Here is a 12,985-nt window from a genome sequence, read left to right as displayed (position 1 = left end):
GTTAACCTACTAAAATCACTGCATGCACTTGTATAGCTTTCCATTGATCCATTCTTACATCTTAGTTTTTCCCCTCTTACACACTGTGATTTTCTTGAAAGTAGATATTGGGTCTGATTTACATCAATATACCCTTCCAGTAAACCAGAAGGCTTAGAATAAATGTTTCCAGCGGCACATCAGCCTAAGCTTTTGTGTGGAACACCCACAAACTCATATTAGAGTCCGTAGGATTCATTCCTGCCTCTACTTCTGATCCAGCTGCCTGCTGTGATATCAGGGAGTCAGCAGTGAGTGCCCAGTTACTTGGGCTCCTGTCACTCACCTTGAAGACCCTGGTGGAATTCTTTGGTTAGTCGTTTTGCCCTGCTCGAGTCCTGGCTGCTGCACACACTTGTGGGGAGTGAACTAATAGATGGAAGATCTCTCTCATTCTGTTTCTCCCTCTTGCTCTGTTATTCTTTCAAATAACTAAATTTTTAATAAAGCTTCTTAAATGTAACTATAATAATAAACAGAAACTAAACTTCTCCCAAATCAAAATAAAAGTTACCACTGCCCTCCAAGTAGTACGTTACACAATCACACATTCCCATGGCAAGTTAGAAATAAAAGATTATCCAATAAAATTCTTTTACTGCAAGATTTTATTTATTGTGCCACCACTCTCCTAAATACAGAATTTCTCAGTTATATTTAGGGGATTACCAACACACCAGTGCATGTAAATCCCCCAAATTTTAGATTTCCCCAAAACGTTAAAAAAATGGAAACAAAACAAAAATCCTTGAAGAGCCATGTATTTTGCTAGCAAATGAACCACATTAGTTTATACGCAACAGGAGGCAGAATGAATATATTAATTTGAGATCAGCCCCAAGGCAATTTTAATAGCAAGAAGTTACTGGAATTTTCTAGATAGCTATTCCCTGTGTAATGCTAGTAAAATACAAAATAAACACGTTCATTTCACAGGCAACATGTTACAGCTCTAAAAGCACTTCAACAGCCCATTCCCTAGAAAAATTAATATTGAATAATAAAAGTGCAGGAGACAATTTTTTTAAACAACTAAGTATTTTCAAAATGGTGATCTCATGTGTTTCAAAGCTATATGAAATACAAAACAAAACAGACCAAAAAACCCAACTCTTAGCAGGAGTGTTTCAATTTTTCTAAGTAACTGGCCAACATCCAATGAGCATGCAGCTCCCTGCAGGTGTTCCTACAGCTGTCAGTGTGCTCCCCGCCCCCTCTCTGATCTCATGAACATCCTTCAACACCTCACTGCCAAGGCCATATTCATCAAGGATTGGCTGCTCTCAACTGTCAAGTTCTCCCCTTCAAACAGCTTTCCTTAAGGGGAAAGCTTTACAGTGTCTTTAAGAAGACACTACAGAACACTTTCCTATTTCCAACCAGAGTCAATCACACACACACACACACACACACACACACACACACGAGTAAAAAGTAATACATTTCCCTGTTCCTCCACCAACTGTCAGAGCTGCTGCATTTTGCCTTTTCTCAAAGCTATGTTATAAATATTATATATAACATGTTATATATATATGAAATACCCTCCACTTTGCTTTATCAACCAACACATGCGCAAACTGGAGAAAAAATATTAACATAAAAATGTCTCTCTACACAGAAGGTTTTAAAAGAAAACTTAGCAACGAGCCTGGGAACGCTGTAAGGGCCTGGGAGATACACACTCCCCAAGCAGAGGGCGTTGGAGAGCTCCTCCCCCAGCTGCACCAGCCACACCTGAGATTGGAGCAGGAGTTGTGGGTTTTGGCTGTCCCTCACTGAGGCACAGCCTTCGGAGGATGCTGGAGAGGTCCACCCAGCAGGCTTCAGGCCTGTCCAGGCTGCTTCAGCCCCTTTTAGCTGAGAGGCAGAAAAATTAGGACATATGCAGAGAGATGAAGAAACGAGGAAATAAAAGTATGTTATGGTATCGATGCATGACAATCTCAACACGAATCCTATGCTCATGTGTTCCCGATCACTTCGCTTTCTTGATATGATGATGAGGTAAGACTGATCATCTTTTATTAAGACCATACCTCCTGGTAAGAAAGATTCGGTGAGAGACAAACACAACATCTGTGCGAAGGCTGCTCAATTCGAGCACATGAGTCAAGTTTACTTCATGCCCAGAGTCTCACTCTAACTTCCTACGTGGTGCAACAAAGGGGAGTGCAGGGAACTAACGTTCGCAAGCGTGCACTGTGTGTCGGGGCGGTGCTACAAACCCCACGTGCTTGTGGAATGACTTCTTCATTTTCCATCTCAGGCTACTAAGATGACCTCCCTCTCTTCAGCAAGCATCCTGCTCTGACTGTATCTCCGTAGTGGTCCTTGCACAGCCTCACAGACTTCAGTGGGTCAGTCTAGAAATGCTCGTGCCCCAGTGAGCTAGGTTCCGGGGCAGGTAATGGAGGGGGAGGAAGCAAGTGCTTAATCATCTACAAGAACAACGACGGGCGCTTTACTGGACATCACTGGACAGTTCTCTGTCTTAGAGAGCTAAAGGAGTAACCAAGGGAACCTCTGTTTGCAGTCGATGAAGCCTCCTTGGAGGTTTTTAGTGAAAAATATGGCAAGTCATCCGTGTACAATGTGCAGAGCAGATTGCTGTCACACAGTGTTTGAGACATGAGGACGCCTGCAAAATGAGTCCTCTACCAGCTGCAAAAATAGCATCGTTTTTCATATTTCTCTAGTTAAATGTGCAGTCCAGGCTTCGTTGTCTTGCTCTCTGGCTCTTTTCAAGCCTCAGTTGCACTCCTTCACATAAACATTCTCTCTGCCCCCTTTCCTTCCCAGTTTTGTCTCTCTGTCTCCATCTGTCTTTGTCTCAGTGTTTCTGTCTCAGAGTTTGACTCTTCTTCATGGACACCTGCATTTACACTCGTTAGGAGAGGTTCTGGTTCCAACATCTCCACTGAATGAAATATCTGTTGAGAGCAATGTTCCGGAAACTGCATGAACTGTATAGAGAAGGAAGCATGTCTCATCTCAATTGGGCAGGCAGCAGTGGAGATCAGCGTAGCCTAGGGGAGAACACTGCAGATGATGGCAGAGATGCTGACCATGTTAGTAGGCTTCTGTGAAGCAGCCCCCTGGGGCATGGGTGGGAGGGTGATCCCTTCACATCACCCCTGGCCTGGTCCCCTTCCACTCTGAATGGACCAGCTGGCATGCCAGGAGGAAAACAGAAATGGCCAGGTGTCCTCTTGGAACTAGGTCAGCACGGTCACTGGCTTCTGTCTCTCCTCCCACAGATGATGAGTGCTGAGGGCAGCATGCAATCCTGTTACAGAGAATACAAGCAGTCTTACTTGGGGTAATCCATGGGGCAGTGTGGTGAGCAGTGCTGGAGCCGCCCCCATGAATACAAAAGGCCATCACAGGATGGTGGCTGGCCCAGGGCAGGGGGCAGGGTTGGTCTTGCCAGCAGGTAAACAGGAAGTCACAGGGATAGGCTGATGCCCTCGCTGCGATTACATCATTGCTACTGGCCTATCAGGTAGTGCCAATGGACCCACGGGGAGAAGTGATTCGTGGAGAGCGGTATAAAAGTAGCCGCTAAAAGCAATAAGAGAATGAAGGGGAGAACGGGCAGCAGAGAGGGGTACAAAAGCAATGTAGACCTACGGGGAGAAGAACGGGGAGAAAAGTAGCAGAGAGGGCTAGAGAAGCAGGGAGAAAAGCTAAGACCTACAGGGAAAAAAGCAGCAGAGAAAGAATATAAACGCAGCCGCTTTTGGCAGTGAGGGATCCGGTTGCTGTTCCTGCTTTTCCCAGACCTTCAAGAGTGTGCCTCGTAGGGAGTGCCGCTGCTGGTCGGCGACAGGGCAGGTCAGGCCGGTGGAGACTCTGACAAGGGCCAGCACCCAAACTGTGACCACCCTAATCATCCTTGGCATAGGTTCTGCAGCTCAAGTCAGGTCTGGAGACGGCCTCAGCCCTGGCTGACCCCACACCACCAGTTCATGAGCCACTCCAGCCTGAGCTGTGCAGCCAGATTGTTCCCAAGCTTTGACTCACTGACACTGCGTGGACTGACACTCAAGTTTAGGGTATTTTTTTTTTTTATGATGATGTCTAAGTGACATAACCTTAGGGGATGAAGAGATCACATTGATATTTCACAGCAGGAAATATTCATAGGACACAGCATGGAAGGAGGGCTTGTGTGGTTTGGTGTAGCCAGTCTATCAAGGGGAAAGGTTTAAGGGAAATGTATAGTATGAGAAGAATTACACATGGGGTTTAAAACTGTTTTGCACCAAAAATAAACCTGTTTTAATTCCATTTTTCCATAGACTTTTCAAAGTGTCTTAAAAGCAATGCAATTTAGAACACAATATTCAGCCAAAACAATCCTTGAGGAAATAAAAATAAGCAAACTCTCCTCACTTGAGGAAGAAAATCCTTCAATTTAGCTAACACTTGAACCTTGAAAATTCACACGTTGCTTTACTATATTTAGTTTGTGCAATGGTAACATGCATACTACGCCCCAGTTAGCAATCTGAGTGCTCTCTACAAACTCTATGTACATGAAGAACTATGTGACTCCTGGGAATTCGATCAGCTAAAAATAATTAGAAGAGGAAAACCACACTATTAAATAATTTGAAATTTTATTTCCAACAAATGTCACTTTAGGTTTCTTTTAGTTAGCAGTGGCTTATAAGACAAAAACTTCAGAAAGCAAATGCATTTCAATGCCATCTATATTTTAAGTACTACCTATTAAGTGAATACATGCACTGCTGAGAAAGAAGCACCCGCACAACCCTTGCCCACAGAAGTGCTGGAGAGCGCATTTTAGAGCACATGCGTCGTCCAAGTTCATTATTTGAGTTAGCCAAGTGAGCAGTCCCAGGCACTGGCTAAGCCCGGATCCAAGATACTAATTGATAGACTCAACTTTTTGAAATTAAAATAAGCTTCAACAGCTGAATGACCTTCAAAATTCATCCAAGCAGCCAAGCTTCAAATCCTGAAGTAAGTTCCTGTGCTCATTAGTTCCCTTGGAGTTGAGTCCTACTGAAGCCCTGGTAGATCTTCAACAAGCTCATTAACAACCCTTTTGACTTCTTCTTTCCTCTTCTGCCTATTCATCCTGCGGTTCAGGCCATGTCACCGGCTGCTCCCCAAAATGTTTACATTGGCTCTGTGTGAAGTCCCAACATTTTAGCAATACATTGTGCCCAAGGTAGACTTTCTTTTTTTATGACTGCTATGTCCAGCATCTGCATTCAGCCATCCTCCCCAGGCCATGGAGAGCCAATGCAGGCCAGGCACTGCCTTGCCACTGCCTCACAGAAATACACAGAACGTTTCATGTGTCCCAGAGTGCAGGGTTTCATAGGGCAGAAAATAAGTACATGTTATCTCACAGTGTGGTAAGTGCTACACAGGTGTGTGTGGAGGTTGGTGGGGGGAAGGCTGTTAGAGACCACCTCGCCTATCTCTGAGGTTAGAGAAATTGCTCTTGGGGAACCTCACATCTTAGGACACACAGTCCATATAGAGAAAGGACACTGACCCAACTAAACAGCCCTTTCTTTTGGCAAAGATTTTTTTAAAATTACATAAAGTACTGCCATAAATATGTTACAAAGGATTGAGAAAATATAAAATTCTCAATCTCCTCTTCTCAAAATTCCCTTATCCTCTTGAATTTCCGTTCTATAGCCCATCTGTGGCATTAAATGTTATTAAATTCTAGAGAATTTCTAACCTCAGCATTTGTTCTCAAGTTCAGTCCCACTGCTATCTGGCCTCCGTGCCCTGCAAACTCTCTTATCATTAATGTTCAGATTTTTCTTGGCAACAACTTGGTTCTGTGCATCCTATGACATTTTCTTCCAGCAACCTGCAGCCTTCTTTATTTAAAAGCTCCTTATCAAATTAACTGTATTCCTGCTGATATGTCAACTTGTGCTCCGAACTGTCACGAGGAGAGAAATGAAGGTTTCAGGTACTGTTTCTGTTGCAGAAAGATGCATTTGTGCCACATGTGGCTGAACTGGAGAGGGGCTCTATGGGCTACAGCAGAGATCAGGTGCCACATGTGGCTGAACTGGAGAGGGGCTCTATGGGCTACAGCAGAGATCAGGTGCCACATGTGGCTGAACTGGAGAGGGGCTCTATGGGCTACAGCAGAGATCAGGTGAAAGAGGGTGGCAGAAGTGTAACATTCTTGGGGATGCAGTGGGCTTTGGCAAGTGTGGGTCCATTGGGTTCTCCTGGCTTACTCCCCACTCTGGCTGAGACCCACATCAGCACCAAGCTGACCCTCACTTCCTGTGTCAACAGATCAAGGCCTGAAGTTTGCTTTTGTCATGGGGAGCCCTCCCTCTATTTGCCAAAAACATTTCATTATTCATACTTCATTATTCCCATGTGCAAGGTCCCTAACTGTCTCCATTTCCCAAAATGTTCAAGGTTAGTCTCAGTCCAGTCACCTCCAGAAATATTCATATTAAATGTAACCGTGGCCAATTTTGATTCTCCCACTTACTTCCTCATCTTCTCTGACAGTTTTGAGTAGAAAGCATTGCGTTATAAATCATTCTTTATGAACCCTGGTTGGGTACGCGCAGCTCAAATTCAACACACACTAGGAGCAGCTGGGACGCTACTCAATGCCAGCGCTTGTGCTAGGAATGGAGGAGGTTGTGATGGGTCCTCTAAGCTAATTCTGTGTTATGATGGTGAGCAAAGGAGACCTGAAAACTCCTGGGGACAACCAAGGAGAGCTAATTCCATACATGTTGGATCAGGCAGAGGGTGCTTCCAGAAAGAAGAGAAATGCATGCTTTAGCCTAAAAGGCAGGAATGAGCTAGCCTAACCAAGAAACCAGAGGAGCCCGGGACAGGGCATTTGGAACAACAGCTAAGACATCCTGATGCCTGCACCAGTACTCATGGTCACAGGCCCGTTTCCCACTCCAGCTTCCAGCTAGCACACCCCCTGGGAGGCAGCAGGTGCCTGGATCCCTACCTGAGGAAGACTTGAAGTGAGTTTTAGACTCACAGGTTTGACCTGGCATGACCCCCGCTGTTGGAGCATCTGGGGAGAAAACCAGTGAATGGGAGATTTCTTTCTTTCTCTTTCTGCATTTCAAATAAAAAAACTTAAAAAGAAACTAGAAAGGAAAAGGAATACACATCAAAAACACTTGAAACAAGGACAGGGAACGATACTATATGTTATGTACTTGATGCTCTGTTCAACTTTTATTAAAGTTACCAATTTTTCTGTAAATGAAAAATGAGACTAAAAAGTAATGCTATTGCTTCCATAAATCAGGCACATAAGCCCATGTTTGGGGGTTTATACAGCACATCAAGTACAGGTGAATGTTACAGCATTTTGAACCAGGAGCAATGTGTAAAATGAAAATGCAGAGTCATGGTTACATGAGGGAATTAATAGATTAATTTTCCCTAGAAGCCTTCAAACTTAGAAGATGTGGATTTTGCTTTAATCTAGCTTATATATTTTATATCTAAATATAAATGTCATTGAGATTGAACTCAAACATGATCCATTATGGAGGTGTTAGGTCATAAATACTGCAACGTAATAGCAGACACACAAAAATGCACATTTTCCTTTTTAGAAAGTGATGTAGAATTTCAAAGCCATAACCCTCTTTGGTGGCAAGTGATTAGCTACCAAACTACCACTTGGTTTGTCAGCGGCACCCCATCTTTTCCTGCTGAAGCATTTATGGTGCTAACCAGACACTGACAAGTGATTGCTAATAATGGGTAAATCATAATGTAATAACTCTTGTGTATAAGCAAATGAAGCTAAAATGCTAAAGGGTTTTTGGCCCATGGGAAGAAAATACATCTCATAAGAAAATAAAATCACCTCACAACTTTTGTTTTCCTCCAGCGATACAATGTTTTTGTTGTTTTGTTTTGTTTTTCCTCAGGGGTATTCAATATTATAAGAGTTCAAGAACTTTGGGGTCGTAACTTCAGGATGCTTCGTTCTGACACTGCTCATCTGTCCCCGAGAACCGCTGAAGCTGACCTGGAGGCGCTGTGTTGGGCCCAATGATCCAGCCAGGCAGAATCCTGCTGCATGACACACATCAACTCACATGTGGAGCTTGTCTTTGTTTTTGCCTCTGTGAGCAGATAATGCCTGGACCTACGGCACAAGCAGCCTGCTAAATTGGGAACGATGTGAAGACAAATCTTGTCTAGAGAACAACCCTGCTGTGAATTAAATTGTTCCCCGGTATTCCCCAGCTTCGGGATGGAAAATATGAATGTGCTTAGCCGTCAGTCCAGAGACTGGGTGTTTGGAGCTGGTTAGCCAAGCAACAACTGGGCGCAGGGAAGGGTTTGGGAAAGTGACATTTTTGCTACCAGCTCATAAAAACCCAACATAGCATTTTGCTTTTGTTGTTGTTGTTATTTTTCTGCATTTTTTCTTTTTTCTCATTCTTGCATGGACGGATGGATGGATGGATGGATGCCGGCTCTTGGTTTCCTTTTAGCAGAGAAACCTTAAGAACTAGACCCTCCAAAGTCAGGCAGATTGAGATGAAGGACCTACCTAAAAGATTGTGGGTGTCTTCAAACAGCTTCATGATTAAAATGACTTCAGAAATTTCTCAGGGAATCATTAAATGGACTCAGAATTAAAATATTAACATAAATCAAGCATCTAATGAGCTTAGTAGCTATAATTATTTTCCCATTTTTAAAAAAAAAATTACATACAGAAAAACAGTGTAGCCACAAACATTTCCCTAAACTCATATGTGTGGGACAGGCACAATGGCTCAATTGGCTAATCCTCTGTCTGTAAGTACGAGCATTCTCCTAAGGGTGCTGGTATGAATTCTGGCTGCTCCACTTTCCATCCAGCTCCCTGCCTGTGGCCTGGGAAAGCAGTTGAGGACGGCCCAAAGGCTTGAGACCCTGCACCCACGTGGGAGACGTGGAAGAAGCTCCTGGTTTCTTGCTTTGGTTTGACTCAGCTCTGTCTTGCAGCCATTGGGGAGTGAACCAGTAGATGGAAGATCATTCTCCATGTAAATCTGTCTTTCCAATAAAAATTTCACATACAGAAAAGCACATTAAATAAAACTAAAATATAATAAAAATAAAAGTAAAAATGAAAATAAAATAAAAATCCATATGACTCAATGACATATATTCAAATGATTTTGTGATGAAATACAGGATCATGGAGTCTGGGTAAAGGTCTGACTGCCTGATGTGCCACCAACCCTCCAGCAGCAGCAGCTGGAGGCTGAGAGGCTGAGAGGATCCCGAGGAGGTAGGCAGGGTCCCAAGCTGGCCCCAGAAAACCCAGTTTCTATATGGCGATCTCAAGAGGCTGGTCGGTTCTGCAGAAGATTATCATCTTCAGTCTACACCAACAGTGCCTCTCCTCTCAACAAAAGCTTGTGGGACTTAAACCTCACTCATGATCAGGAGCCAGAGATTGCTAATGTCTGGGATGCTGTGCACTCTTAGAAACATGTAGCATGCTGCTCACGAGGGAAGGAGCTTGTGGCTTTCTGATCACTCTTTGTTGGACTTGTGGAAGAGAGGCCTTCATTTAGAATATCCAGGGGAAGTCAGAAAAGCATACCCTGGCATTAAAAAGTACAAAGCAACATATTTTCAATGATTTTACATATAACTTTCAACAATCAAATGCTAACTAAGTTTTGAAAATCTAAGTTTTGAGAACCAGCACTGTGGTGCAGTGGATAAAGTTGCTCCCTGAGACAGTGGCAGCCCATGTGGGTGCTGGTTCCAGTCTGGCTCCTCCACTTCCAATCCCGCTCCCTGCTGATGTGCCCGGGAAAGCAGCAGAAGACTGGCCAAGTCCTTGAGGACCTGCCACCTATATGGGAGACCATGGTGGAATTCCTGGCTCCTGGCTTTGCCTTGGCACAGCTCTGGCTGTCTGAATGAACCGATGGATGGAAGATCTCTTTCTTAGTCACTAAGCCTTTCAAATAAATGTAACAAATCTTTTTTTATACACTTAAGATATTTTAATTTGTTTTAGGATGTAGTTCCATAGGTCCTGGGGTCAATGGATCTTTTACTGGTTAAGGGTGGGGCTGTCTTGGGCACATTCCGAAGAGCACTGAGCTTGTGCTGGCCTGACTGTGCAGCTGGAGTTGGGAATTCTGCACAGGAAACTCTCTGCCTATTTTTTTTTTTTTCCTTTCTTTATTTCTTTGTCTTTTCTAGTGACTGCTACTGCATGTTTCACAAACACACCTGCTGGGCAGCGGGCTCCCTGGGCAACATCTCGGTCGGAGCCCATGACTCTGTGTCACTTCCAGTTATTAAAATCCTCTGACGTTGGCTACAGAGCCTTAGCTCAGCCCGGCCTCCACTCCCGCCCCTTCTTGCTTTCTGGGCCCTCTGCTCAGCAGAGGAAGATGAACAGAGCTCTCTGTGCTCAGAGTACTATATCCCTCAGCAAGACCTGCTTTCCTGTGTGTGCCAGGTCCCTGGGACACTCAGCGGCTACCCAGGGCTCTCCTGGTCCTCGCCTCACCCCCAGCAGGCAGGGACTGATGGTCTTCATCCCACTGGGGAAGCAACAGTTGCGATGCGGACCAAGCAGTGGCCATGACAGAGACAGTTTCTGATCAAATTGAACCTTTAGACTAAAAAGGATGATGTGTGTGCATAAGCAATCAAGGTAGAGTAAGGTGAAAAGAATGAGAGGACTACAGAGGAGGGAGGGGCCTGCCTATGCTGACCTCCATGGTCAGGAGGCTCCGTGGAAGAAGATCCAGGGCCTGCAAACAGAGATTGGGCTGGTTGCCTGTTGTCCTTCTGTCTGCCCTTTGAGTCATCTACCACCTAACTATCGATATGTCATCTATGGATCTAGCATCTATCAATCTATTTCATTATCTATCTTCTGTTATCTAGCTGTCAGTCTATCTACCTGTCATCTGCTACCTATCTACCATTATCACCTATCACCTATTATCTACCTACCTATTATCTATCTATTATCTATCTATCTATTATCTATCTATTAATCTATCTATCTATCTATCTATCTATCTATCTATCTATCTATCTATAATCAGGGAGTCACAAGCTGAGTACTCATTCCCTGGTTCATCTCCCAAAGTCCTCACCCACTGGAACTGGCCCAGGCCAAAACCAGGAGTAGGAACCCAATCAAGGCCTCCCATGCAGGTGCAAGGGACCCTGTGTGGCCTCTCTGTGCGTTAGCAGAAAGGTGGAGTCAGGACATGGAGCCAGAAAGACAAGCGGATAACTCTGACATGAGATGTAGGTGTCTAAAGCATTGTCTTAACCGCTAGGCTAATGCCTACCTTCGGGCCAAGCCTTAAGATCAAAGGCAGAGCCTCTTGCGAACTTCTCGTGTCCTTCAAAAAAAGGGCCTGAGTGCTGACATTGGCCTTGGCCTTCTCTAACTCTTAACTTTTCATCTCCTCCCACTCATGGTCATCGAGTCTCAGCAGGTTCATGCAGTTCATGCATTGTTCCGGAAACTGGCCTCACACACATGGACTCCAGGGCCTTTGAACAGGGAGGCTACCCCAGGTAGCCCGCCCCCAGGACCTCCTCAAAACCTTCCCTACAGAAAGCCCCACCCCAGCCACCTCCTGCCAAGCAGTAGCCCACCCCTGCATTCCCAACTCCGCATACCTTTGTTTCTTCTTCCTTTGCGTCTCCACAACATGCCTCACCCGCTGAGGTGGCCTTGTCTTTTGGTTTAGGATGCTTCATCCCTTCATGCCCCTCCTCCCACAAGCAGCTGTGTGCACCTCCCCATCTCGCTGACAGTGGGCTGGGCCACATGGCTTTCAGTGAGTTCAGAGTACAGGAGCCCCTAAAACATGCTGCCCCACAACACACCGCTTTATGTCAGGATTACACTAAGCTGAAGTCCCCTCGGAAAACTGCTGCTGCAAAGAGGGTATTCTCACCCCTCCTTCCTTCTGGGAACGAGCAGACTGGAAGCTTCCAAGGTGGAGATGTTCTCATCCCATGTCAGGGGAAAGGGCACCTGACTGTGGAGAACAGAGACAGCAACAATATGGCAAAAGCAGATGCTTCTGGAATAATGCCTATCTTCCTTTAGTCTCCACAAAAAACTCAGCTACTTTTCTGCAGTTGTCTTTATTCAGTCTGATTCTAAAACATGTAGGAGGTGCCACCTCTTTGGGGCCTTCATTTCCTGGTGAGGTGCCTGTGTTGTGTAAGACTTAATGTCACATATGTACACTTCTCTTCTGCTAACCCATCTTAGGTCTGGGCCATGTGCAAGACAAGCCAGGACGGAAGAGTAAAGGTAAAATCTCATGCCCTATGCTGGCTTTACCAGTGGCAAGGGTGGATCCAACACAACAGACATAGGGACAGCAATTGTTTGCCAAGGCCCACCTTCTTGTCTTGTCTCTCAACAACAAAACAACTTTTCTTGGGTAGATGTTGGTCAAGGACACTGGACACACTGAGCGGCCTGGAAACTTCCAGTGCCAGCAGCAGAGCCAAGCAAAATCCAGCAGAGAGGTACAAGTATCCTGTGTCCTGGACGCCCTGTGGTCTCCCTCACCTGGTTCTGGCTGACCAGCATCTCCCTGCACGCATCAATCACATGCTACTCATGGTCTGTCACTCGCCTTAGAATGTTACTCCAATAGGCAGAGGCTTTTGTTCACTATTGCATGCTAAATGCCTGGCACGTGGCAGGACTTTAATAAGGCCATGTTTACCACCTGAATTGAAAACCCCAAGTCAGACACCAGAAGGACACTACAGGTTGTTCTACTCACATGAAGAAGACAGAGCCAACAAAAGGGGTGGGAGTAGGGTATGCACACAGGTCACCTGGACAGGAACGTCCATACCTGGGTGATGGGGGTGAGCAGGAACACTGCTTCTGCAGTGACAATTGCTCATTTGTCCT

The 12,985-nt window shown here is 45.1% G+C and overlaps 1 protein-coding gene across 2 annotated transcripts in view; it reads right to left on the bottom strand.

Moving 5' to 3' along the window:
• PRKN (parkin RBR E3 ubiquitin protein ligase) overlaps window positions 1-12,985 on the bottom strand; it is a 1,179,505-nt gene that overhangs the window by 354,159 nt on the left and 812,361 nt on the right. The gene's annotated exons all lie outside the window — the stretch shown is intronic.

Source organism: Ochotona princeps, chromosome 1, assembly GCF_030435755.1.
Source record: "Ochotona princeps isolate mOchPri1 chromosome 1, mOchPri1.hap1, whole genome shotgun sequence".
Taxonomy (NCBI): Eukaryota; Metazoa; Chordata; class Mammalia; order Lagomorpha; family Ochotonidae; genus Ochotona; species Ochotona princeps.
Note: the sequence above shows the minus strand (reverse complement) of the source record. Positions and strands in the feature narration are given on the sequence as shown.